The 25,211-nt window shown below is 54.4% G+C and overlaps 1 protein-coding gene across 2 annotated transcripts in view; it reads left to right on the forward strand.

Moving 5' to 3' along the window:
* The first annotated feature begins 10,375 nt into the window (after nt 1-10,375).
* The window catches only part of PALD1 (phosphatase domain containing paladin 1), a 72,235-nt gene continuing 57,399 nt past the window's right edge, over nt 10,376-25,211 (forward strand). For both annotated transcript variants that reach the window (XM_049646158.1, XM_049646159.1), the window contains exon 1: nt 10,376-10,670. The gene's annotated coding sequence lies outside the window, so the exon portion shown is untranslated. The remainder of the gene's footprint in view (nt 10,671-25,211) is intronic.

Here is a 25,211-nt window from a genome sequence, read left to right on the forward strand (position 1 = left end):
GCACCCGGCAAGGTTTTTAAGGAAGCTTCCTTTCTTTAGGTCTCAAGCGTGGATTTCCCTGTCTTTGTCCCAGGAGGAGCCCCTGCCCGGGAGCACGGCAGAGTCTGGCGTCAGGAGAGCCACCTTGGATGAGAGTCATCACCACCTGAGCCTCTATGCTTCGGGAGGTGGGAGTGGCACCTACCCCTCAGGTGGGTTGAGCGCAACCAACATGAGAAATTCGAGAAAGCCCTTTGTAACCCCAAAGGCATTTTACAGGCCTTGGCTCCAAGCTTGGCCTATAGTAAGTACATCCAGACTTGATTTTCTTTCTTGTTTCCTCTGCCAGGATCACAGTGGAAGCGCCGCTCTGCTGATCGCAGGCTTATACGCCGATTATGAAGCTCCTAGTCTAGGCCATGCCTCGGGCTGGGACGCAGAGATGAACAGAGCTCGCGCCCCTGCCCTCGGGGAGGTCCCTGCCCAGGGGTGGGGGGGACAGACAGGCCACGGGCGCCAGCCTTGAGGTGTGCCGCTCGGAGCTCCCTTCCAGAGAACTCGCTGCAGGACGCAGTAAGCTGACTGCCCCCGGCCGCCACACCTTCAGGATCCACAGCCACATTCACACGGAGGCCACCGTCTCCCTGGGCCGCTCCCGGCCGGTGGCTGAGCCCAGCTGAGGCACCAGCGTGGGCCACGTTTGCCAGATGCAGGACCGCTTTCCTGGGCAGTCTTTGCTCCGGCCGTCCCTCGGCCTGGCCGCGATGCGCGGTGCGCGACGCGCTCGGGGCCTGTGACGGGTCTTGGGCTCTTCCTCCCCGCCCTCCTTCCTGCGCCTCCTTTCATAGATGGCAGGCCTGCCCTGCGCTCTGAACACGCTCCCTCTTACTCCTGCCCCAGTCTTTCCCACGCTTTCCCCCCCCGGTGAGCTCTTGCATGGCTGACCTGTCCTTGCTGTCTGCTTTCCGGTGGGTCATTTCTGACGCACAGTATAAAATGGCACATTCTCTTCTGGTAGCAGGCCACGGGGGACATCAGATGTCTCACTCGGTTGCTGGGTCGCGGGGGCCGCCAAGTGTTGTGGTGGGGAAAGGCGAGCTTTGAAGCCAGGCTGCCCGGTGAGAAGCCCACTCCGCCCCTTTCCCAGCAGTGTGCCCTGGCCAGCGTAGTTCACCTCCCCGAGCCTCAGTTTCCTCATCTGCCAAAGGAGGCTACTCCTGCCTCCTGGGACGGAGGCAAGCTTTCAGTGAGTTAATATACGTGCTGCCGAGGCGAAGCGAGTTAATGCACACGAACAGTGGCACAGGGTGAACGGTTAGTGTCTATCCTTCCCGGTGGGAGGGAAGACCGTGCGGAGGAGGGGGCAAGATGCCGTCTCTGAATCTGCTGCCTCTAGTTCCAGAAAGCACCGTGGATTTGGGGGGCCGTATGTGCTCCTCTGAGCCTCGGCCGGCACACTCGTAAGGGGAGTTGCCATCACCTGCTGCCCTGTCAGCTGCAGGTGGGAATGTTGCATCCGTGCTAATGGGTGGGGGAAGGCCAAAATCTTCGTTCAAGGGCAGGCGGCTAAGAGTTGGAAGGGACTATTGGAGCTGGAAGAGCGCCTCGGAGTTTATTGGCCCAGCGGTTCCCAAACACCAGGCTCGACTGCGGCCTTAAAACCAGCCAGGGGGCTTTCCCAGTTGCCAGCCCTGGAAATCCTGGCTTCGGAGGACTGGAGGGGAGCCTAGGGGTCTGAGGTTGGATCTTTCTTGCTGGCGATTCCAACGCGCACACAGGCAGGCTGGGGAACAACTGTCCAGTCCTGGCCCAAGATTTACCCCTGACTGCCAGGGCAGTGAATGCCTGTGTCACATGGCCTGGGCCCCGGGGGGCGGTGGTGGTGATGGTGGAGGGGTGCCTGTCCGGGCCTTCCAAGCCAGCTGAGCTGCAGTGGCCTCCAGTTTCTGTGAATATACACGGTGTGCTTTTATGCTTCTGAGTTTGTTTTGGAGAGGAACAGCCTCTAAGGAGCTGGCCTGTTTCCCTGTGGCTTTGAGCTGCCCATGCCCACTGCCGGGTGCCTCCAAGACAGCAAGGGGACAGTGGGGTGGTGTCTGTCCCTTCTGCGAGGCCAAGTTCTAGGCCATTATGGACGCAGAAGGAGACTGGGGCAGGTAGTGAGTTCCTGGTCTCTGGGAGCAGTCAAGCAGAGGCAGGGACCACTGCCTTTGGGGATTTCATACAGGGAGTCCTTCCGCATCCGGCAGGGTGCACTGCTTCACCTCTCAGCCTTTGTTTCTTTAAACCGCATTTATTACATCCATTGTATTCTGACGCGGGTAGGGAGGAAACCGTGTGATATGGAGGGGTTGCTTTAAGATCTGCCAACAAGAACACCAAAAGAAAAAAAGAGACCAACAGTAGAGGAAGCAAAATCCTGATAGTTGTCTATCTGAATGATGGGTACATAAAATCGAGCATACTAGTCTCCATCTTTGTTCGTATAGAAAATGTTCAAAATAAAAATTAAAGATGATTTAACTATTAGACTATGTCATAGACGGGGCGCCTAGGTGGCTCAGTCGGTGAAGCGTCTGACTTCAGCTCAGGTCACGATCTCACGGTTCGTGGGTTCAGACCCCGCGTCAGGCTCTGCGCTGACCGCTCGGAGCCTGGAGCCTGCTTCAGATTCTGTGTCTCCCTGTCTCTCTGCCCTCCCCGGCTCACACTGTCTCTCTCTCTCAAAAATAAATAAACATTTAAAAAAAAAAAAAAAGAACATGTCATAGGTGCATGGGCTGAAAACATCCGCTGTACCAAAGGCTAATGAGTGGAAGGTGAGTGGGCTTCCCATTCTGAGGCCCCAAATCCCTCTCTCCCTGGAATCTACCATAGCCTGTCAGAGACTGAGCATGTGTATACAAATCTATGAGGTCATTTAAAAAATTATTTTAAAATAGCACACACACACACACACACACACACACACACATTCATACCCTTTTTGCAGCTCCTAAGTTCTAGAACATTAGACATTCTGTCCTACAGTTTCTTCTCCTGGCTCCCTCCCTCTTGCCTCCCCTCCTTCCTCCTTAACTCAGCCGCAGAGTTGAGTAAATAATTTTCCTGAACCCTCAGCACCTCATCATGATCACCGTAGGCAAAGCTTTTCTCTTGTGTGGTTCTCTTTGTTTTATTTTCCCTTTGTGTCATCCTTTTCCTCATAGGCACCCGTGGTAGAGTGTTTGATAAATGTTTTCGTGTAATGTACATATCCTCGCTTAGAGAGGCAACGGTATTTTTCTGTGTAGAAGCGTTGTTACTTTCCATCGAGGGTATTTTGCGGCCCGTTGAGCTCTGCTGATGAGTTTGCCCCGGAACGCTGCATTTTCACGCTCGCTCCGCATTTCTGCGTGTCCACGTGGATTGTTGGGTGGAACTGTTGTGCAGGATTCCGTGGTTGGAATCCCCATGGCTTATCCATTCCTCTCGAGACGGGCCCTGCACCGTCACAGACAACACTGCCCTGACCGTCTGTGTCCATGTCCACGTCTGGACTTGGCTCCCAGCTCTCGAGATCCTTTCCCATCGGCCCGCATACCTCTGCCTTGTGTTTTAAAACAGCTGCGTGGTATTTTCCGCTTCCGGATGCTCCGTAGTTTATCTAGCCGATCCTCTCTCTGTCCACAGTCTTTTTGGTTGTTCCCAATCTTTCACCACTGCCAAGTGTGAATACCCTTGCACAGTTGTCAGTTGGCGCGTGTGTACAAATGTGGGTGAATTTCCCGGAAATGGAGTTGCTGTGGCAGAGTTTGTACATATTGTCCGACAGTGTGACAGTGCCCCTCTCCTGCCCCGCCACAGAAGCTGTCTTCTAGCCCGACGGTTCTTTGGGGCTAGGAGAGGGTGAGTGACGGGGCTGGGATGACACAGCTGGTGAGTGTTGACACTGAGACTGGAACCCCGGAGGCTGAGTCTTGGCTAGTGATCTTTCCAAGGCATTTATTTGGCTGGCTCCTGTGTGTCCCAAGCTGTCCCTGTGTGTCCCAAGGACCTTCCCTGTAAGTCTGGGGGCTTCAGCCCCTCCTGGAACGTGTCTGGTAAGCAAGTGCTGCCCACTGCTCTGGTGAGGGGTCTGCCCAGGCGCTTGCCACATGAAGGCTTCGGGAAGATGCCGTGTCGGGCCTCTCAACCCCCGCCCTGCCCCCACCTCTCAACCCCCGCCCTGCCCCCACCTCCCCTGCAGCATCTTCATAAATGGTTCTGTCAGACTGAGGCATCCTTGGGAGCCTGAGTGGTGTTGCCTGGAGACAACTGGGCAACAGATCTGGGTTATTTAAAGGAGAGAGAGGGAGGGAGGGAAGGGGTGACAGCCTGTTTATTCAGGAATGCATGATCTCCCTGCTGCAGGGTTTGGCAGACCCCCTCTCAGCCTCCCCCTACCTCCTGCCTCATTATTCCCAGTGTGCAGGGCCTGGGATTCTTCAGTGAGACCCAGCAGAAGGCCACTTGGAGCTCCTTTCTGATAGCAGTGGGGGCAGGCGATTCTCTGTGTGTTCTAGGGAGGCACTATGCAGGTGCCGACTAGGGAAGGCAGAGGAGGGAGGAAGTGAAGGCAGACAGACGAGGTCTCAGAGGGAAACTTCTGATGATAACAGTAGCCACAACGACTGTTATGTATTGGGCTTCCTCTCAGACAGCTAAGTTTTGAGAGCTCTAAAAACCCCGTCAAGGTAGATGTGACTGTCCCTATTTTATACATGTAGAAACAGAGGCTCAGAGGTGCTCAGAGACTTGCCTGAGGTCGCACAGCTAACAAGTGGCAGAAATTGAATTCAAATTTGGGTTTGTCTGATGCCGAGGCCGGGGCAAATCACCTCACGCTGCCAGGGTTGGCAGGGCCCTTGCGGGGCCCCCGCTTTCATCCTGAGCTGAGCTGGGAGGTCATGCTGAGTCCCCCCCATCCCCGCTCCCCCAGCATCCTGGTCCCACCTCCCCGTTGCAGGAAACACCTCACTCTGAAACGATCAAAGTACCTGTCTGCCTCACCCTCGGTCTCTGAGCACCTAGGGTGGGGTAGGATCTTGCTTATCTCTGTGCCCTGAACCCAGGGTCAGGCATATCGTAGGTACTTAGAGAACATTGTCATATGGAGCTTGGATGCCTGAGCTCTGAGACAGGGGACAGCTCTCCTTGAGACAGGGTCCTCGCCATCACCCTGACACCACTGCAGGGACCGGAGCACAGGGACCTCCCCCCACCCAGCTTTCTCTGCCCGCGTTGGACAGATCTGGGCTCTTCAGCATCTGCCTGGGGCTGGGTTTCAGATCTGCAGCCCCTCGCTGTCTTGCTGGGATCCAGCCCCTATGTTCTTGGGCCGGGGTGGTCTCATCAGCTGGGAGCCCTGTGAAGCACAGGGTCGGGTGGTGAAGGCTGCTGGGCGTGGGAGCCTGGGGCATCTGGCCCTATGTGGTCTGGGCCACCCCCCTAGAAAGAAGTTAACTCTCCAGTGCCCCAGCTTTTAGAGAAAGCACAGCTCCAACTGGGCTGTGGTGAGTAGGGAGGTGGGGGCAGAATGGAGAGGGACAAGGCAGGCAGGCTGTGCAGAGGGACGAGTGAATACGCGCGTGAGTCCTGGGCTTGTGCCGTAGCTGGCGTTGACCCCTCAACCTCCTCTGAACCCCAGTGCGATGCTTTGGGGGACTTCTCGCGGCCCGCCTTCAAATCAGGCCGCAGTTTTCCATCTCACAACGATGGTGAGAAAGGCCACTCTGTGGCAAGGTGGTGCTGTATACTTTGACTTCCTCACCCTGCTTACGTCCAATAACCATCTGCTCAGGTAAGTGTCCTCGTCACCCTTTTACAGATAAGGTACTAGAGGCTTTCAGAGACCCCCGTCATTTCTAAAGTAGCCCTACCCGTACAGTCTTCGATAACATTCTCTTGTATTATTTTCTCCATAGCATGAATCCCTCTGAAATGATCTTGCTTCTGGTTTTGTTTGCTTGTTTATTGCACCCTTCACCCCCACCTTACTAAAATGTCAGCCCCCCGAAGGCAAGATCTCATCTGTCTCATTCACTGCTTGTGGCCTAGAACGGGGCTTGGCATCCAGAAGGGGCTCTGTAAATGTTTGTTGACTGACTGACTGACTGACTGAATGAATGAATGGAATATTTGTTGAATGAATGAGCCAGGATTTCTTCTCCCTTTTCTCTTTTCTTCTGATGGAGAACTCTCTCTGTCATCCTTGAGGAATGTTCTGGAAACAGAACCACCCTCCTCTCATATGTCCTGGGCAGTCTTCAGTTAGGCACTGGGTGGCACCGGGGGAGGGAGGGGAGGTCCCCCTGCCCTCAGGGGCAGAATTTTCAAACTGTAGGTCACAGGTAAAATCAGTTTTGTGTACTGCAATCAGCAAGAACAAAAACAGGACAGAATGCATGAGAAAGTGTCAGAATGCACCACACACAGGAGGCTATGCAGTTTTTGGTGAAACACACACATTTTCAAGTCTCTGTAGAGCTGGTGGTCCCAGCACAAAACATAGTTCTTTCTTTGAGTATCAGTCAAAAAAGTCAGAACCCAGTGTATGAATTTCAATCGGGAGAGATGTCATCGTTGAACCTAGACCCAAAAGAGGGTACAAGCAATAAAATGAATGACCTTGCTGATAACTACGATGCCAGCTATTGAACATATATTCTGTGCCAGGTAGGGGTGCTCAGGTCCAGGGCCCTGCACAGAGGTGAGGGGCAAAGAGTCCTGAGCAGACAGAGATCCTGTCAGCAGGGAACGCTGCCTGGAGGAGGCAGAACTCAGTCTTGAAGAAGCCTTCTGCCCTGGCAGGTTCAGGGCTGGGTCAGAGCACGAGTACAGGTGACAGTAATGGTAACAATGGCAATAGTTGACATCAGTGAGCTCTGGCTGAATGCCAGACACCCCTTCAATCCTCCAGACGTTCCTGGGAAGCAGGAACCACTCCTATCATTTTACAAATGAGGAAAATGCGACTCCAAAAACGTGGGAACTTTTAGGTGGTAAAGCTGCCGAGGCTAGACCCAGGGCAAGCGTGCTCTGCCCCAAGCCCATGTCCGTAAGCCCTGGGTCGTGCTCAGAAGGGGCTTGAACGGATGAGGGGTGGGTGCTGGGTCCTGGAGAGGGGGCAGTGGGTCTGGAAGGCCAGGCAGCCACAGCAGGACCCCAGGCAGCCAGGCAGCGGGAAGGGGTCTGTGCTGGGTCTCAGCAGCAGATGCGTGGTGCTGGAGGCTCAGAGACCGCCTGGCTCAGGGGGAAGGACCGCAGGCTCCAAGACGCCCAGCGATGCTGGTGGGCCCGTGTGAATCCCAGATCACGACCGAAACAGTGCCACGGGGAGCAAGGCGAGGCGGCTCCCTGCCCTGACTCTGTCTATTCCCCGGGCCCGGCGTCCCGTGGCCTGCAGTGGGCTTGGCAGGGAGTGAGGAGCAGAGGAGAGCAGGAGGGTCTGTTTCTTGTCTTTCGTCAAGTCTCATCTCTGCTGGTTTGAACTCAGCTCCCCTACCTTCCGGCGAGTCATTTGTGCCTGTCAGGAAATAACTCTTGGCCTGAGTGTTCCCATGGGGGACCCGGGGCGTCCACAGCTTATGTTTCTGTGCAGGGACTGAACGTGGGAGTTCTCTTCCAAGAGCAGCGACACCTCGCTCGCTTGGGCAGAGGGGGAGGCCACGGGCGGTTCTGGAAGTGTGAGTAGTGGGGTTCTTGGCTGTTCTTTGTAGCTTTGGGCTGTGGTAGGTTGGTTTGTGTGTGTGCTACACATATTGGCATGTGGACCCATGCTCACTTGTGATGGACACTTGTGCAAACGCTTCTTCACATCTCTGCAAACGTGAGCTCACACGTGAGCAACACAAGCGTGTACGTATGCACGCACGAGTGCATACATTTGTACAGGGCCACCTACTGGGCCCTGCCATTCTTTAGTCGATGAAGTGATGTCTTGGGTGCGTGTGTGTGTGTGTGTGTGTGTGTGACGTGGGGTGGTGGCAGGGCTGGTAGGGGTGCCGGCAGAGTGGGCATAGGTCCAGAGCCCTCTAGTTTCTGAGGTCCTGTTCTGGGTCCATCGATCCTTTCTCTGGGACTTTTGGGCTTTTGCTCTGAGCTTCCAGACCTCTCAGGAAGCTTCTGGAGAAGTTTGGGCCAAAAGAGTTGGCACAGGGGATTTTTCCCTTCTGCCTGGGGCTGGGGAGAGAACAGAACACCTTCTCTTGGGCATACCTAGGGCTGCTCTGTGTCCTTTCCTCCTTCCTCAGTATTCAGCCCTCTCTCCCTCCCAGGCTTAGGATGGGGCAAATCTGGTCCTGAAGACTTTCTTGTGGTTGTCCCCCCCCCCACCACCACCCGTTGCCGCCAGCCCCATGATCATCAGGGACTTGGCAGAGCCCCAGGAGCTGGGAGTGAGCTGGCGAGTCTGGGCGCTGTGGTCTGGATACAGTCTGTGGCCTGTCCCTGAAACACCCTCGAGCCCCCGACCCTTTACTTCTGGGGTCTACCAGCTGAGGCTCGAAGCTGTCTATTGCGGCTAGAAGGGCTTTGATTGCTGGCTCTCCTGGGGACACCTCTGCCCTGGGATTTTCTGCTTGATTCCACTAGAACACCTACTGTGTGCATGGTGAATACAAATGAATGAGTCCGGCACTGCGCTGGGGACCAAAGGACGGGTCAGAGCCAGAATTTTGTCTTCCAAGAGCTCAGTCTAGACCACTACAGCCCCCAGCACCTGTTGGACAGCCAGGAAGGAAGAGCAGTGTGTATGCACGTGTGTGTATTTGTGCGCCTGTGTGTATGTGTGCATGTTTCTGTGTGCGCTCATGCTAGTGCTGGACCCTTACTTAGTCCTGGCCTCAAGGGGGCGTTATCCAGGAAGGCAGCATCCTCAGGATGGCAGCAGGGGCATCAGTGGGGAATCTGGCAGGGGGTGGGTGAGTTAGGCGCCCCAGCACCCTGGCTTCTCAGCACCTCCTTGAAGGAGAGCAGGCCAGCTTATGGATGAGGAAGTTGGGGATCAGAGAGTTTATGTCATGTTTCCCAGTTTGAGCCTAGCTTTGCTGGACTGTGACGGCCATCAGATGTGCATCTCTGGCCACGCCTGGACTTTCTCTGCCCTTCTCACACATCTCTGTTGGGGAAAAGGCAGGCCTGGAGCCGAGGGCAAATCTTCCCTGGGCCTCAGTTTCCTCATCCACTAAAATAGGGGTAATAACAGTACTTAGCTCATAAAAATCATCCAGGTGAATGAAGCATTTGAAAGGTGCTGGAGACCTGGTAATAGAACCACAAACGACAACCATTTCTTTTGTCTTCATTTATTCCCAGGGCGAACTGGGGTGCTCTCTGTTCAGCCCAGTGCCCTCTGGCCTGATTTTGGAAAGGGGTGAAGACAGCGCTGCCTTCCTCCGGGGGAGACCTGGCTCCACCGACTCCGGCTCCAGCCCTGAGTGGGGGCGAGGCAGGTAGTGACAGGTGAGGAAGAAGGATTTCCCGTGTGGAGAGAGGGAGGAAGTGACTCACTAACCACAACAAAGCTAGTCTCCCGGAGAGGAAGCAGCGGCGGGAGACTGAACGCACGTGGGGACCAGCGGGGGCCTGCGAGCCACTGGCCCACGTGGGCTGCTGGGGCATCGGGATGGGAGCGGGGGCACCTAAGGGGCGGGGCTTGTGCGTGTCACTGCCGACAGGCCTGGAATAGGGGCAGAGGGACCCCTCCCCTTCCAAAGTTTCTGCCCCACTCTTCCCTTTAAGCCTCTGGGAACTGAGGGGCGTCCAGGGCTTGGGAAAAAACCCACGACTGAGAGGACAGTCTGCTCTTTACGCCCGTTGACACTGCGGGGGCTGAGGCCCAGAGAGGTCCATCGTCTAGCTCAGGTTGCACAGCACTGTGGGGCATTTATTCAGGCTCCCTGATACTCATCTGGGTCTCACCGAGGCACAGCCTGGCTTTAAAAAGCAGAGAGGGGCGAGGGAAACCCCGGCCTGCAGATCTCCCGGGGAGCTGGAGTTTGGGAGGCGGTGTGGCGCCGAAAGCTTTTTCTTCTTTCAGCCAGAGAGGCTGGATGGAGGCTTTGGGGATCTTCCAGAAGGAGCCTAACTAATGACAAGGGAAGAGGAACTGGCTTCACAGGCATTCTCCCCCGCCCCAAACTTTTCCTCCTAGCAGAGGGTGGGCGGGCAGAGGGAGGAAGCGGGGCCGGAGAAGGTGGGGCCAGCCGTTCCCTCTCCGCCCGGGAGCTGCGGATGCCAATCCGGACGCGGCTTGGGTGAGTGTGTCTTTAAATCCGAGCCCCCCGCCTCCTCGGAGGCTGGGGCGGGGGCTCAAGCTGGCTGGTGGGAGGGGGGGGTGCGGCAGGCGCGTTGATTGGCGGCCTGGCCGGGTCCGCCCCTCGGCGTGGGGGGCGCGGGGCGCGCGGGGAACCGAGCTGCGCGCTGGCTCCGGGGCGCGCATCTCCCACCGCAGGCTAGCGAGGGCTGCAGTTCTCCTGGCCTCGCCTCTTGCGCCCGGCCTGCCCGCCTCCGGAGCCGCCTCTGCCCACGGATGGGCTGGGGAAGTTGGGAGGAGCGAGCCGGAGCCCGCGCCGGGCGCGCCCCGCCGCTGCCTGACTCGGCGCCCGCAGTCCGGGCGCAGCGCGCCAGCCGCAGGAGCGCGGATGCCCCCCGGAGCCGCGTGTTGGCAGGTACCGACGCGTCCGCACCCGGGGCTGGCGAGGGGAGGGCAGATCTGGAGTCCCCTGGGCAACCCCGGCCCGGGGGCTGCTCAGACCACCCACTCCCCATCCCCCGGGGCGCATGCCTCCTGGGCTCCCCGGAGGGGAGAGGTTCTGGGCTCCCGTCCAAACCCGCACGGAATTAATGCCTGGGAGAGAAGCGGGACCTCAGTAAAGAGTGGGAGGTTACTGAGTAGTTTGCCGGGCGCTGGGCTATCTCCTCCCCCACGGTTTCTCTCGCACCAGGCTAAACGTGGGCTGGCAGCGCCTCCACTCTTTGGGGCTAGGCCTGGGACGCGGCGTCTGAGCCAGGCTCACTGTGCAGTCGGGAGGAGGGAAGCCGCCTCATGATCTACTCATGGGGTCCCTGGGCTCATCTTTAAGGGGCTTGGGGCCCATGGAACTGGTTAGAGTTAAGAGGTCACAGTGGGCTTTGCTTCCGAGCCCCTTTGGCCCTCTCCCTCTCTAGGCCTGGGCCTCCCGGGAGATCCCCTTTTCATCTTCAGGTATTTTTCCTGAAGAGTCCGTGACTTGTAGGAAAGCAAAGTGGGGGTGGGAGACCTACTGCACCTGACTCTAAAGTAGCCAGGATGGCTGGAATGTGTTCTTATCTCTTGGGGAGTCAGAGACGGAAGCAAGCTTCCTGGCTTCAAGAAGCTTCTGGGATTCTTTCCTCTCGCAACCAAAGGTCTAAGGACCAACTCTTTGGCTTCGGTGCAGAGCAGCTAGACCCAGTGTCTGAGCACCTCTTAAATGCCACGCCCTGGGCTCTGCTGGGGAGGATGGGAGGATGGGAGGGTGCTGTCCTCAGGTGGCTCAGCCGTATGGGGAATACAAGACAAACATACAGAAAAGTTTGCTGTTATAGGCTTTCAATACCAGTCCCGGACTAATAATAACAGTTGAAAGCCAAGAGGCTACCCATGATTAATGGCTAAATGAGTGACACAGGCTGCGATCATTGGGGGAGGAGCTGGAATCCAGTTCTCATGCAGTCATATGCATGTGTTCAAATCTGTATAAAATGTTCCAGCACCATACCCATCCCTCCTGGTTACTCTGCTCATAGTGAGGACCTCTCACCACTTCTGTGGACAGGGAGCAGCGGGGAGGGGGGGGGGTTCAGGAGATTCTCTTGCTTGTATGCGCCCCCAGCCCCACTCTCGGACGGTCTTTCCCTGCTGGTAGATTTCTGAAGAAACCCATTTGGTTTTTGGGGTCAGGCTGAGCATGGGACTCCCCCAGGTTCTTTGGGGCTTGTGAGGTTTGAGGTCTAAGTCCAACCTTGTAGGAGGTTCCGAGGCCAGCAGGGGGAAGTCCTCACTTCATTTCTGAAGAGCCTCTATTGCTGGGGGCTGGGGATGCAGTTGGAAGGCTAGAGGCCCTGAGCCCGAGTTTCCAGTGAGTCCCCTTGCTGGCCATCAAGTATTGAAATTGGGGTGATGGAGGTGGGTGGGTAGGGCAGGACTGGCTTGATGTGGGTGGTACCGGGGCAGCCCTGACCTCACTCTGAGGTTCTGCTGTGTCTGGGGCTCTGCCCCCCTCCCCCGTCATCTCTGGTAGCTTTCTGCTTTCTGGAACAATTGGTGGAGGTGGCATTGTGCTTGTGCCCATGGCCTTGGGCACCGTTCTGGGAGAGGGCGTTGCTGAGCTCCCCCCCACAGCCGTGGCTGGCATTGTGAGCACTTGTGCGAATACACCCACCCTCCTGCAAACAGTTGGCACACACAGAGTCACCCGAGCACAGGTGGGGGATACTGGCGTGGGCAGAGATGTGCACGTGCTTGGGTTTACAGCTGCGTGGGCAGAGACAGAGAGCAACTGGATGAGGACATGCGTGACGACCCGGGAAGGCAACGGAAGTGGGCAAGCAACCCAGGGGTATAGACGGGTGCAGGGGCAGCAATGTGGACACGTGAACGTGGACCACACACGGGCCACCGAGACCGTATGGGCGGATTACACCTTCACGGGGGCTCGAACCTCCCCATACAAAAGGCAGATGTATAATGGGCAGGCACATGGATGGCGGGCGTGGATGTGAGCTCACATGCATGGACACGAGACATGGAGTCACGTGGAAGTGACTCGAGTACCTGGGCAGACGTGGAGCTGGCTGTGGGCTCCCGGGGGATATGGACACATATACCTGCTGAGTCACCTGACGGCAAGGCCAGGACATGGACCCAGGTGGGTCTCAAGATGCAGTCGAGGTGTGCACTGTTCGGTTATCCCCGTGACTCTGGGGTGCAGGGGTGGTGGGGGTGCAGGTGATCTGTGGTGTGGTTTTGTCTCTAGACCCCCACTGGGGTTTGGAGCCCCCAAAGAGCTTGGTATTCTCTGTTTTACTCCGAGAGTCCTTTGACCTCCCCTCTCCCTAAGTTACAGGGCTGGGTACGTGCTGTAAGCACCAGCAGGGCCTCCTCGAACCTTTGAGTTTCATCTTCCTGTGGTTTCCAGAAGTTTCCTCAAGTGAGGCTGTGTGGCCTGGGTAGAGGAGGAACCTGACTGGGGACTCTCCTTCTGAGCCCAAGCCTGAGGGTCTCTGGCAGGGAAGGGACCATTCTTTTTTTTTTTTTTTTTTTTTTTAATTCATTTATTTTCTTTTTTTAGTAACCTCTACACCCTACATGGGTTCGAACTCATGACCCAGAGATCAAGAGTGTCAGGTTCGTGGTGCCTGGGTGGCTTATTTGGCTAAGCGTCTGACTCTTGATTTCAGCTCAGGTCATGATTTCACATGAGACCTGCTTAGAATTCTTTCCCTCTCTCTCTCTCTCTCTGCCCCTTTCCCGCTAGGGCGCTCCCTCTCTCTCAAAACACATAAATAAACTTAAAAGAAAAGTCTCAGACTACCGACTGAGCCAGCCAGGGAAGGATCATTCTTAGGGGAGAGAAAGAGTAGACACGCAGTGGGGTCCTTGGTGAGACCATTGCCCTGTGTGGACTGCCCCTCCTCTAAACCCTGGGCCTGGACAGACAGGGAGGGGGGCCCGCCACCTCTGGCTGTGGTCGCTTCCGCCCTGCCCAACCTGGAGATCGGGAGCCTGCTCAGAGTCTAGACATAGCTTGACACGTAACTTACGTTAAGTGACATGTAACTTACTGCATGATCCTGCGCGAGTTACTTAATGTCTGAATTAACTTGCCTTTAGCATGAAACTCTTCATCTTTAAAATGGGGCCAGTAACCCCTAGCCCTTGAGAGCGTTTTAAAGGTTAAATGGGAGAAAATCAGTAGAAGGCGTGTAGCCCAGGGTATGGCACAGAGCGAGTGCCTGTCAGCGGAGCTTTGATCGCGAGCCTTCCCCTGCGGCCAGGACCACCCCCCCCCCCCCCCCCCCCCCCCCCCCCCCCCCATAGAGCTGCTTCAGCAGGCCACGTGCCTGGGAAGGCTGGGCAGGCAGACACCTCTCATCTGAAAGCTGGAGGGCTTTGTCCTCACCCCTTGCCCACCAGCCACTCCTTAGCCCTGTGGGATCTCCACATGCAGGGTCAGGAAATAGCAGGCAGGGCGTATGGAAGCTTAGGTCTGCCGCCTGCCAGGCCTCTGGGAGGGGAGCCAGTGGTTTGCTAAGAATAGCCCCAAATCACGGCTCTGCCTCCCAGCAGGCAGCCGTGTGCCTCCCCAGTATGGGCCAAGCTGTAGGGCCTTGGATGTTTTTTACAACTGGTGCTTGGCACCCGGATGGGGCCGGGAGCAGCAGGCTCAGACTGGGAAGAGGTTCTGCTACTGTCCCTGGGTCTTTGGCTGGGACCCGGGGAAAGAGAAGGCCTGGGAAGCACTGGCCATTAGAGTCTCTGAGTTCCTCTTCCACCCAGAGCCTGTCCTAGCAACTGCTCCCGGAGCATCTTCCTGCCCGACAGTGGATCTGTAGTGATGGAGAACACCGGTTTGGAATTTCGGGTCCTGTTCTCACTAGCTGTGTGCCCCCGGGCAGCTCACTTACCTTCTCTGTGCTTGATTCCTTGTGTGGCAGGGTTAATGATAGGAACTCCCTTATAGGGATGTCGCAAAGATGAGAGGAAGATCTTTCATGGAGAGCCCTTGGGGTGGCCTGTGGCTCATAGTAAGTGCTCAGTAAACATCAGGTGCCGCTGTCATTACCCTGATTCCTACTTTCTCAGCAGAAGGAGAGATGTGTGAGGCCAGGGTGTTTGCGCAGTGCCTGATGGTCGGAAGGCAACAGGGTGCCTCTAGATTGGGGTTCCTGGCCCTGGGTTCAGTGCGAGGTGCAGGGGACCAAAGGTGAGTGAGACCCTGTCCCTTCTGGGTGAGAGAGGCACATTCATACGTTGTATAATACCCGACTGGCACCTTCCCAGGTCTGTGCCATCTGTGGTGGGAGCTGGAGGCAGCCGGAGGGAGTGGCCTGCTAGGGGGTGGGGCAGTGCTTCAGGTGGGCTTTGAAGGGTGGCCAAGAGTTTGCAAGGGTGAGGGAAGGCTTCAAGCAGAAAGAGCAGCCCGTGCAGAGGTGTGACCGCTTGGTGTGTTTAGGAACGTGGACAGATCCGTGCACATGGGGAGGGGACCCACACTTCGCATCCTGGCCCGTCAAGAGAGGCCTTGCATGCTGGGACCTTCTGTCCCTCCCACTCTGGGCTCCGAGGCAGCCCTGGTTTCCCTGTTAGGACACAAGCTGGAGGCCTCTCACTTTCCTTTTACGAATCACGTCTGCTCTCCCCTCAGTCTCCAGAGGCCCTGCTGCCTCTTATAAATGCCTGCCAGCCCTCCCTGGGGGCGCTCGGTTTTGAGCTGGGGCTCCAGACGGCTCCTGCTTCAGGAACATGCTTATTTTTGCTTTTAGTTAAGATACCCATAGGTTAATAGGTCTCCCTTCTTGGGAATGAACTGAAAGCCTTTGAAGACTCCTTAGCTTTTCCTGCGGAGCGAATGTCTGTCTAATAGTGGAATTCTGGGACCTTGGGAGGTGTTTTGTATATTTCCTATAACCGACGTGTGAACTGGTGTTAGCTCCGAGGGGTGCCCCTTCTTGGCTGGGGTTCTCTGATGAGAAAGACACAGGGCATCTGGGGCTACCTACATGCCCAAGGCAGGCAGTAGGGAACATCTGGGAACTGGGTGTCTCATGCTGACCCCAAGGACTCCCAGGGAACTAGGGCTTTTGGAAATTCCAGGAGGGAGTGTGTGGTGTTGGGAGGGCCGTGGGTCCATTGCGGTGCCTCCCGCCCTCGCCCATGAGGAACGGCCCCACTGCCAAGGGATGGTGTTGGCCTCATGCAGGAGAGAGGTGGGTGCCCTCAGATGACCTTGGCCTTGCCAGCCTCTGCAGCCTGCCAAGCCCCAGGGCCTGCCTGCCTGCAGGCTGCGTGGCTTCTGTCCAGCACTTCCCCAGAGTGTAAGACAGGGACGCTTGGATGTTTTGAAGATTGTTGATGTTTAGAAAGCACAGAGGGGAGTTTCCCCTCCTCTTTTCTTTTCCTTTTCCTTTTCCTTTTCCGGGAACTGTAGACCCCATGAATAAGTTAACCCTCTTCTGCTGGTCCCAGGTGGCCGTTGGACATGTCCTCTTTGACTGCCACCCTGGAGTTACACTCCTTCCTCCTGGGGTCCCTGAAGCTGGTGCTGACCTCTTAATTCTCTGGGGCAGCCCTCCATCAGAGCCCCAGGGCCCAGGCAGGATGACCTCATCCAGCTGGAACTGATGGGACCCCGTCCCATCCACATCCTGGCCCAGCAGCTTTTCAGCCTTAGTATGATCATCTTCTCAGGGGGTGCTCACTCCCTGCCCCATTGGCAGCCCAGCTCACGGACTTTGGGGGTCTTAGGAGTTTCCAGGTGCTGCTCTGTTGGCTCATTCCAGGGCCTGTTGGTAAGTTCTGGTTTTCAGATGCCCCAGAGAGAAGGGCCCTCCCTGGAGATCGGGCCCCTTGAGGGAGGTGAGCAGATCTGAGCAGATCTCTCCTCTACTGGGCCCTGAACCAGGCCTGAGGCATAGGTGGATAAACCCTAGACTGGCATTTCACCACTGTGTTTGAGCCCAGTTTCTCATCTGCAAAATGGGTGTAGTAATTTTTTCCCTCTCTACCTTTAAAAAAGTTTTTTTTTAAATTGAGGTAACATTCACTAGACATAAAATTAACCATATTTTTCTAATTTTTAAATGTTTATTTATTTTTGAGAGATAGAGAGCGATCGAACGAGCACAGGGAAGGGGCAGAGAGAGAGAGGGAGACACAGAATCTGAAGCAGGCTCCAGGCTCCGAGCTGTCAGCACAGAACCCGACACGGGGCTCAAACTCACGGACTGCGAGATCATGACCCGAGCTGAAGTCAGACACTCAACCGACTGAGCCACCCAGGCACCCCTAAAATTAATCATTTTCTTTTTTAAAAAAAAATTTTTTTTAACGTTTATTCGTTTTAGAGACAGAGAGAGACAGAGCATGAATGGGGGAAGGTCAGAGAGAGAGGGAGACACAGAATCTGAAACAGGCTCCAAGCTCTGGGCTGTCAGCACAGAGCCTGATGCAGGGCTTGAACTCACGGACCGTGAGATCATGACCCGAGCTGAAGTCGGACACTCAACCGACTGAGCCACCAGGCACCCCTAAAATTAATCATTTTCTTTTAAAAAAAAAAATTTTTTTTTTAACATTTATTCATTTTAGAGACAGAGAGAGACAGAGCATGAATGGGGGAGGGTCAGAGAGAGGGAGACACAGAATCTGAAGCAGGCTCCAGGCTCCGAGCTGTCAGCACAGAGCCCGACACGGGGCTTGAACTCACGGACCGCGAGATCATGACCTGAGCCGAAGTTGGTCACCCAACCGACTGAGCCACCCCGGCGCCCCAAAATTAATCATTTTCAAGTGTCCAGTTCAGTGGCCCGTACATTCACAATGTTGTTCAACCACTGCCTCTTGTCAAGTTCCAGAACGTACCCATCACCACAAAGGGAAACCCGGACCCACTGAGCAGCTGCTCTCCTTTCCCACCTCTACCTGATGTTTTACGAGTGTGATGCGGTATGTGTTACATGAGATTCGTGCACTCAATAAATGCACAGCTGCATGAGTGTTGGTAACTGCCAGGGACGTACGGCCACCCCCTTGGTCAAGTCTGGCATCACTTCACCGCCCGGAAGGCCCCCGTGCCCCACCTCCTCTCTTCACCAGGAAGAGGTAATGCCATCAGGGGTTTGCTGAATATCCCGGGTGTTTCTTCTGTGCCTCTGGGTGAATTTGTGTAGTTTTGATTTGGGGATGTAACTCGCCCTGAGGCTGTGGCCCTGGGGCCTGCTTTTTCACTCAGCTGTTGGTCTTGGGAGGGTCCCAGCACTGCCGTGGGAGCTCCTTGCACACCCCCTGGGAGCCCAGGGCCCAGAGACTGGAGCCTGGGCCATGCAAGTTGGTGTCCCTCTGCCCCTGGCTCCGAGCTGGGGCTCAGCCGGGCTTTGGGGAGATAGAGTGAGGGCTTCCTGAAGGTGGTCCATTCAGAGCGGGTTTCTGGAGGAGGGAGGCGTTGGAACACAAGAGATCAGACTGTCCTGGGGGTGGGTGAGTTGGTAGCTGGGCATCTGGGTGGACGTGCGTTCCTGCTTCCGTCACCACCGCCTCCCAGCCGCGGGGGCTTCCTCTTCCTGTCTCCTGACACGTCGCTGGAAGGATTAGGCCCAAGGAGAGAATGATTTGTTGGGCGATCAAAGATGGACCCTGGAGGCCTCCCTTCTTGTTGCAGTGAAGATGCACCTTATTGAGGCAACAGGAACCCTGCCTTGGGTGTGGGGGTGGAAGGTGGGTGGAAGGTGGGGAGTCTGTGGCCTCCTGAGGAAGAGGGGCCTCCTGTGCTCAGATTTGCATGCTCCTGGCTCTACCTGACCCCAGCCAATTGGGTCACGGAGGCTCTGCATCTGTATTGTCTTGCTTCTTTCCTTGACCGTTGCCATCCTCGTATGAATGGGCCACACTCTGTGCATACTTACAAACATCGGTTGTTTTCGTTGTTTTCAAGTTTTTCCTAGTTGAATAATTCAACATAGTGTCTCAGTACTGTTGTATGAAGTGAGTCCCGTCACATAGGAATCTTGAGTTGTGTTCTGATATGGGCTTGTCTTGTGATTTAGGATTTCATCTCAGCCTCCTTCTCTGAGCCCTTGGGGATGGTCTAGGGGGAGGGAGAGGGGAGTGAGCCTTGAAACTAACAACAGGTGGGTTTGCTGATTTCCCCTGTGATTTCTTCAGCTTCATGCTGCTCAAACCTGGGTAACACATGGACACTTCCCCCTTTTTAAAATAGCTTTTTGGGATATAATTCAGTTGCCATACAATTTCACCAATTTAAAACATACGATGCAACCCACATGCCTGGGTGGCTCAGTCGGTTGAGTGTCCAACTTCAGCTCAGGTCATGATCTCAGGGTTCATGGATTCGAGCCCCACGTCAGGCTCTGTGCTGACAGCTCAGAGCGTGGAGCCTGCTTCGGATTCTGTGTCTCCCTCTCTCTCTGCCCCTCCCCCACATGGGTGTGCACAATCTCTCAAAAATAAACAAACATTTAAAAAATAAAACATATGATTCAGTAGCTTTTAGTGTATTCACAGTCCTGCCTCTGTCACCACCGTCTAATTATAACATTTCACCAATCCTAAAAAGATACTCTGTACCTATTAGTCGTCACTGCATATCCCCAGCCCACTAGTGTACTATCTGTGTCTATAGAGTTGCTTACTCTGGACATTTCATATGGAATCATACAGTGTGTGTGTTTTTGTGGACTCCCTTTTAAAGGAAAAGAAAAGCCTCACTTGTTGATTTAAATGTTCTTATTAGAACATAACTAAAATGTGTCCAGATATAAAACTAGATAGGAATGACTCAGGCTTACTTAGTTTCTGTATGACCGTGAAACAAACATGAAACACCAATAAAACCAGAAAGCCAACCCATTGCGAGGGAACAGTGTTAATTTATTGGAAGGACGTAAGCTGCACCTGCGTTGCCAGTGTTGTGTTGACAGTAGAGACCCGGGACTCTTCTGTTTTTCCCTTGCTTCTGTCGCCTGAACTTGCTGTACAAAGTGGCATTAATGAGGTTGGCTGCGTAATTCTGATCACTCACATTAGAGCCCAGACTGCCAGTGAGTAATCCCCAAGTGTCTGTTTCAGTAGTGTATCGTTTTGTATCTGTTGGTCTTGGGAAGGCATGGAAGCTCTGCATCTGTGGAGCTTGTTTGAAGGGAAGGGTAGAATAGTGGTGTTCCTGGAATCTGCATATAGTAGCCCTTAAACCCACTTCTTGTGGGGATCAGGCGTTTGGCACTAACAGGTGGGTTTTGCTCAGTTCACACAGATGCTGTTAACATGAACATGGTCCCGACTCCTAAGAGGCTGGGCCTCTGGGCACATCCAGGCTGCCATGGGCTATGTGTGGGGTGGCTCAGTTCTCCACCCCACCCCCTCCTCTGTTTGAACCATCACCTTTGTTTGTACCATGTGCAATGATGTCATTTGGCCTTCACAGGAAAGGAACTCGGTTGTAAACAAACTTCAGCAGACTTCAGCCCCAAATGGCATGGCAGTGCTTGCTTACAAGGTCGCTCAGATGACCCAGGGCATGCTCTCATTACTTTTTTAAAAAAAATTGAGGTGAAATTCACATTACACAAAATTAACCATCTTGCAAACATTTTTTCTTTGTGTTTATTTTTTTTTTAATTTTTTTTTAACGTTTATTGATTTTTGAGACAGAGAGAGACAGAGCATGAACAGGGGAGGGGCAGAGAGAGAGAGACACAGAATCTGAAACAGGCTCCAGGCTCCGAGCCGTCAGCACAGGGCCCGACGCGGGGCTCGAACCCACGGACGGCGAGATCATGACCTGAGCGAAGTCGGACGCTCAACCGACTGAGCCACCCAGGCGCCCCTCTTTGTGTTTATTTTTGAGAGAGAGAGAGAGAGACAGAGCCAGTGAGCATGTGCACAAGTTGGGGAGGGGCAGAGAGGGAGACACAGAATTGGAAGCAGGCTTCAGGCTCTGAGCCATCAGCACAGAGCTCCATGCGGGGCTCAAACTCACAAACTGCTAGATCCTGACCTGAGCCGATGTCAGACGCTTCACCGATCGAGCCACCCAGGCGCCCCTTTTTGCTGAATAATAAAACCATTGTATGGATATACCACATTTCCACATGTCTTAATCCGTGTATCAGTTCATGGACATTTGGGGTGTTTCCACCTTTTGCCTGCTGTGAATGGTGCTGCTGTGAACATGGGTCTACAAGTATTTGTTCGGATGCCTGTTTTTAGTTCTCTTGGGTATATTCCTAGGAATGGCATTTCTGGGTCATACGGTAATTAATTCTATGTTTAACTTTTTGGGTTTGATAGTCGGCAATTAGATAGTGGTGATGGTTGCACAGCATTGTGAAGGTACCAAATGCCACCCAATTTGTACTTTAAAAGGGTGACTTTTATGGCGTGTGAATTAAATCCCAATAAAAAAAGAGACCGAGCTCACAGATCCCAGAGCAGACATCCGTGGAGTCTGGATTGAGTCACGTTGTCAGCGCTGGAAAGCCCACGGTCCTGCGTGGCCTCGTGGGGTCCTGCAGACTTCCTGCGTGGTGGGGGCGTCGGGTCCCAGCTCCATGGTCCCTGTTTGGGGTGGTAGGTGAGAGCGGTAGGAACCCAGTGGGCCAGCTGGCCGCCTGCCCTCCACCTTAGCTCATTCCGTGTCTTTCTGGCTTCTCATCGACAGGTATTCACAGCAGAACTCTGTTCCCTCGGTTTCCCCATCTGTGAAGTGGGCCTGTGAGCAGCCGGCCTTGGCCGTGGCCCAGGCTCTGTGGGCAGGGGAAGCCTGGAGACGTCTGTGCTGACTTCCCCTCTGGATCCACTTTTTCCCTCTCTGCCTCTCGTATCGCTTTCCCCACGGGCCTCAGGACCAGCTCGTCTTTCTTGGCAGGTCTCCAGGGCCTGCTGCTTTCTTCTGAGGCTGCTGCGGGGGGCGCGAGACTGTGGCTCTCTTGTCTGCTGGGTCCTCACTGCACGCTTGCCTCCCCCAGTCTGTCTCATCTCGTTCTTTAGGCCAAACACCTGAGTCATCCATTCCTCTGTTTCTCCCACGCCTCCGCAGGCCCTGTCGGCCTCCCTCTCACAGCGGATCCAGGGTGAACCTTTTCCCTCACCTTCCCCACGCCGCTGGCCGAGCCTCCAGGGGCCCTGGCAGACTCCACACAGGTCCGTTTTCTTCCACCTTTGTTCCCCCCTCATTCCCCGACAGATTCTTCTAACGCAGCAGCCAGGGTGACCTTGTTAGGATGTGAAAGTCAGAGCAAGGCATTTCTCTGCCCAGGGGCTCTGGTGGCTCCCCATTTGCTCACAGGGAGAGCCAGTGTCCTTAGTGTGGCCTCCAGGACATCCCCATCTAATACCCACCCCCTCGCTCACTCTACACCACCCAAACTGCCTCATGGCTCCTCCAACCCACTGGGAACACCCCCACCTCAGGGCCTTTGCACAGGCTGTCACCTCCACCTGGGATGCTTTTCCTCCAGAGAGCCACATAGCTTCCCATCCTACTTCCTTCAGATCTTTACTCAAATGCGAAGCCTCCCTTAGATACCCCGTCCAAAATTTCATGCCTCACCCCCATAACCCTTTTCTTTTTTATCACTGTCACCTCTCCATACACTATATAGTTTACTAATTTATATACCATGTTTCTGTGCCTCCAGCTAGCATGTGTAAGGCAGGATTTTTGTTCTGTATTGTCAGCTCCTAGAACAAATTCTCCCTCCTAGGAGGTGCCCCAGAAACATTTGTAGGATGTCTGCCTGAAGAGGGCACGAATTAGCCCATTTTATAGATGGGGGAACTGAGTCTCAGGTTGACGTGAACCTAGTCTCTTGACTCCCATCCAGTTCAGTGCTCTTTTGCTGAGCCATGGTTTCTACCTCCTTCTCCCTGTATCCCTGTTTCCAGGGAAAGCCATGCTAAACCGTGTGGGTTTGAGCCTTTAAAGCTGCTCTTAGGAAGTTCACCTTGTTAGTATGGTAATTATGGAACTGACAGGTGTATCTCCTGGCATTTGTGCAGAAATGATGGCAACATCAGTCCCCATTTATGGAGGCTCACTCAGCGCTAGGCGCTGAGCTTCGCAGATTAGATGACTTTATTTCGATTTGAATCTCACAGTGTCTTGAGAAGAAGGAACTGTCATTGACCCCACTGTCCAGACAAGGAGGCGGAGCCATTTCATATGGGCAGAAGGGACAGAGATCGATAACTTCTTAAACCAGTGAAGATGTGGGGACACTGGCCCCCTTTTTAAAAAAATTTTTTTTAATGTTTATTTATTTTTGAGACAGAGAGAGACAGAGCATGAACAGGGCAGGGGCAGAGAGAGAGGGAGACACAGAATCCGAAGCAGGCTCCAGGCTCCGAGCTGTCAGCACAGAGCCCGACGCGGGGCTCGAACTCACGGACCGTGAGATCATGACCTGAGCTGAAGTCAGACGCTTAACCGACCAAGCCACCCAGGCGCCCCAACACTGGCCCTTTTAAGCAATGCTGGTTGCTGGGCAAAAGGCTGCCACCTTTTGGAAGACGGTAGAATCTACTACAGCTTTTACACGCACATTTTTATGTAAGCAGTGTGAATTTGGGTAGCCTGTTCTAAAGACGCAAACTATCAGGATGTGAGTCTGTGCACCGGGATTTTGTGGCCAGTGAGCTGGAGACCACATTGTCTCCTTTCAGTTCTGGGTTCTTCCCTCCCTCGGGGCATTTGTCCCTGCTGTTCCCTTTGCCTGGCATGCTTTCTCACGTGGCCCCAACCTTCCCCGTCCTCAGGTATCAGCACAGACCTTCTGTGACTATGGCACCTAAAAATACATCTTTTCCCCACCTCGCTCATTGCCTGTCTGAGCTTTCCAGTCCCGCATCACAATGTACACGGTATGTCGTGTTCTTTGTTGTCTCCCTCCATCTCTGTCTCCCTCTCTTTTCTCTCTCTTGTTGGAATGGATGCCTGTTCCACGAAGGGGCAGGACCGTGCTGGTTGGTTGACACGGGGGATACTTAGTGGCTATTAGCTGAAGGAATGGTGCTACAATGAAATGGCGTGCCAGCATTAGACAGACAGGGTTGGGGTTCTGTGTATGAACTGGAGGGGCGTTTGTGTTGTCTACTTAAGGGGGAAGAAACCTTGTAGTTTACGAGGTGGGCTTAGAGGAGTCTGGAAGGGTGTAAACTTTTTCTTTATAAATTTCTTTATAAATGGATTTTTTTTATTTATAAATGGATTTATTTCTTTATAAATCCATTGCTTGTCTTGGACAGCAAGTACACATACTTATGGAATAAAAAAGCCTGGCCAACAACAGGAAAAGAAATCAGAGAAGGAAAAAAAAAAATGTACCCAATCAGAGGGAGCATCAGGATTTGAACCCTGGCCCTTCTGCCTCCCAGGCCACATTCTTGCCCACCACCCAACCCTTTCCACACACAGACTCTCTGTATAGCCTCGCTGCAGTCTTCAGAGGAAGGTAGAGGGTGAGTTATTAGCTGTTTGTATTTCATTCTGTAAATCAAGATCTAATTTACAGACAGGAAGTCAGAGCATAGTTTGATGGATTATTACAGGTGTATCACCTGGGTGACCCCCTATCCAGACCAAGATGTGGAACATTTTCAGCACCCTGTAAGGTTCCCCGGGGCCTCTTCCTGGTCAGCAGCCTGTCCCCACACTCTCAAGCGTCCGTGCTTTGGAGTGCCCTCCCGAGGGTTAGTCTTGCTTGCTCTTGCATTTTGTGTAAATGGAACCTTCGAATATGAACTGTTGTTATCTGGATTCTTCTGGCTCGTGAACTCTGTGAGCTTCATCTGCGATGCTGCAGGCCTTGGCAGGTTGTCCCTTTTCATTGCTGTGTAGTATTCCCCCGTATAGGCGTACCATCACGTGCCGATTTTTCCCCGAGAGATGGACTTCAGGCTTGTGTCCGGCTTTTTGTGACTGTGAAAAAGGCTGCTGAACACCCCTGCCTGTCTCTTGGTGGACACACACACACACACACACACACACACTTACTTCTCTAGGATGTATGTATTCCCAGGGGTGCTTGCTGGGTGCTGGGATAGAAGGCTCATTTTACCAAGAAGGAAGCGAAGGAGACAGAAGATCTGGAAGGGGGAAGGGACTTGCCCAAGGTGACACAGTGACCCAGGCCCTCTCACCCCTGTTCTTACCCACCTCCCGCCCCCAGGGTGCACCTGCTTCTCAACCCAGCCCTGTGGGTAGGGTTGTCCAGTAGGCGCCCGTGTGGGGGGTGGACCTCTGGAGGGTCGTATTTCCAGGTCTCCTTACACTGGGCAAGCCCACAGAGTTCTTGCTCATGCACCTCCCCCCCCCCCCCCATCCCTGGCCCTAGAGATGGTGGGTGGGCCACAGTTTGCCTTCCTTGGTGGTGGGTGCTGGGACCGATGCGGAGCTATTCTTGTTTATTGGATGCTGGTGCCTGAGGCTGGCCAGCTGGCCGGGCACAGGCTG

The sequence above is a fragment of the Panthera uncia genome, chromosome D2, assembly GCF_023721935.1.
Source record: "Panthera uncia isolate 11264 chromosome D2, Puncia_PCG_1.0, whole genome shotgun sequence".
Lineage (NCBI taxonomy): Eukaryota > Metazoa > Chordata > Mammalia > Carnivora > Felidae > Panthera > Panthera uncia.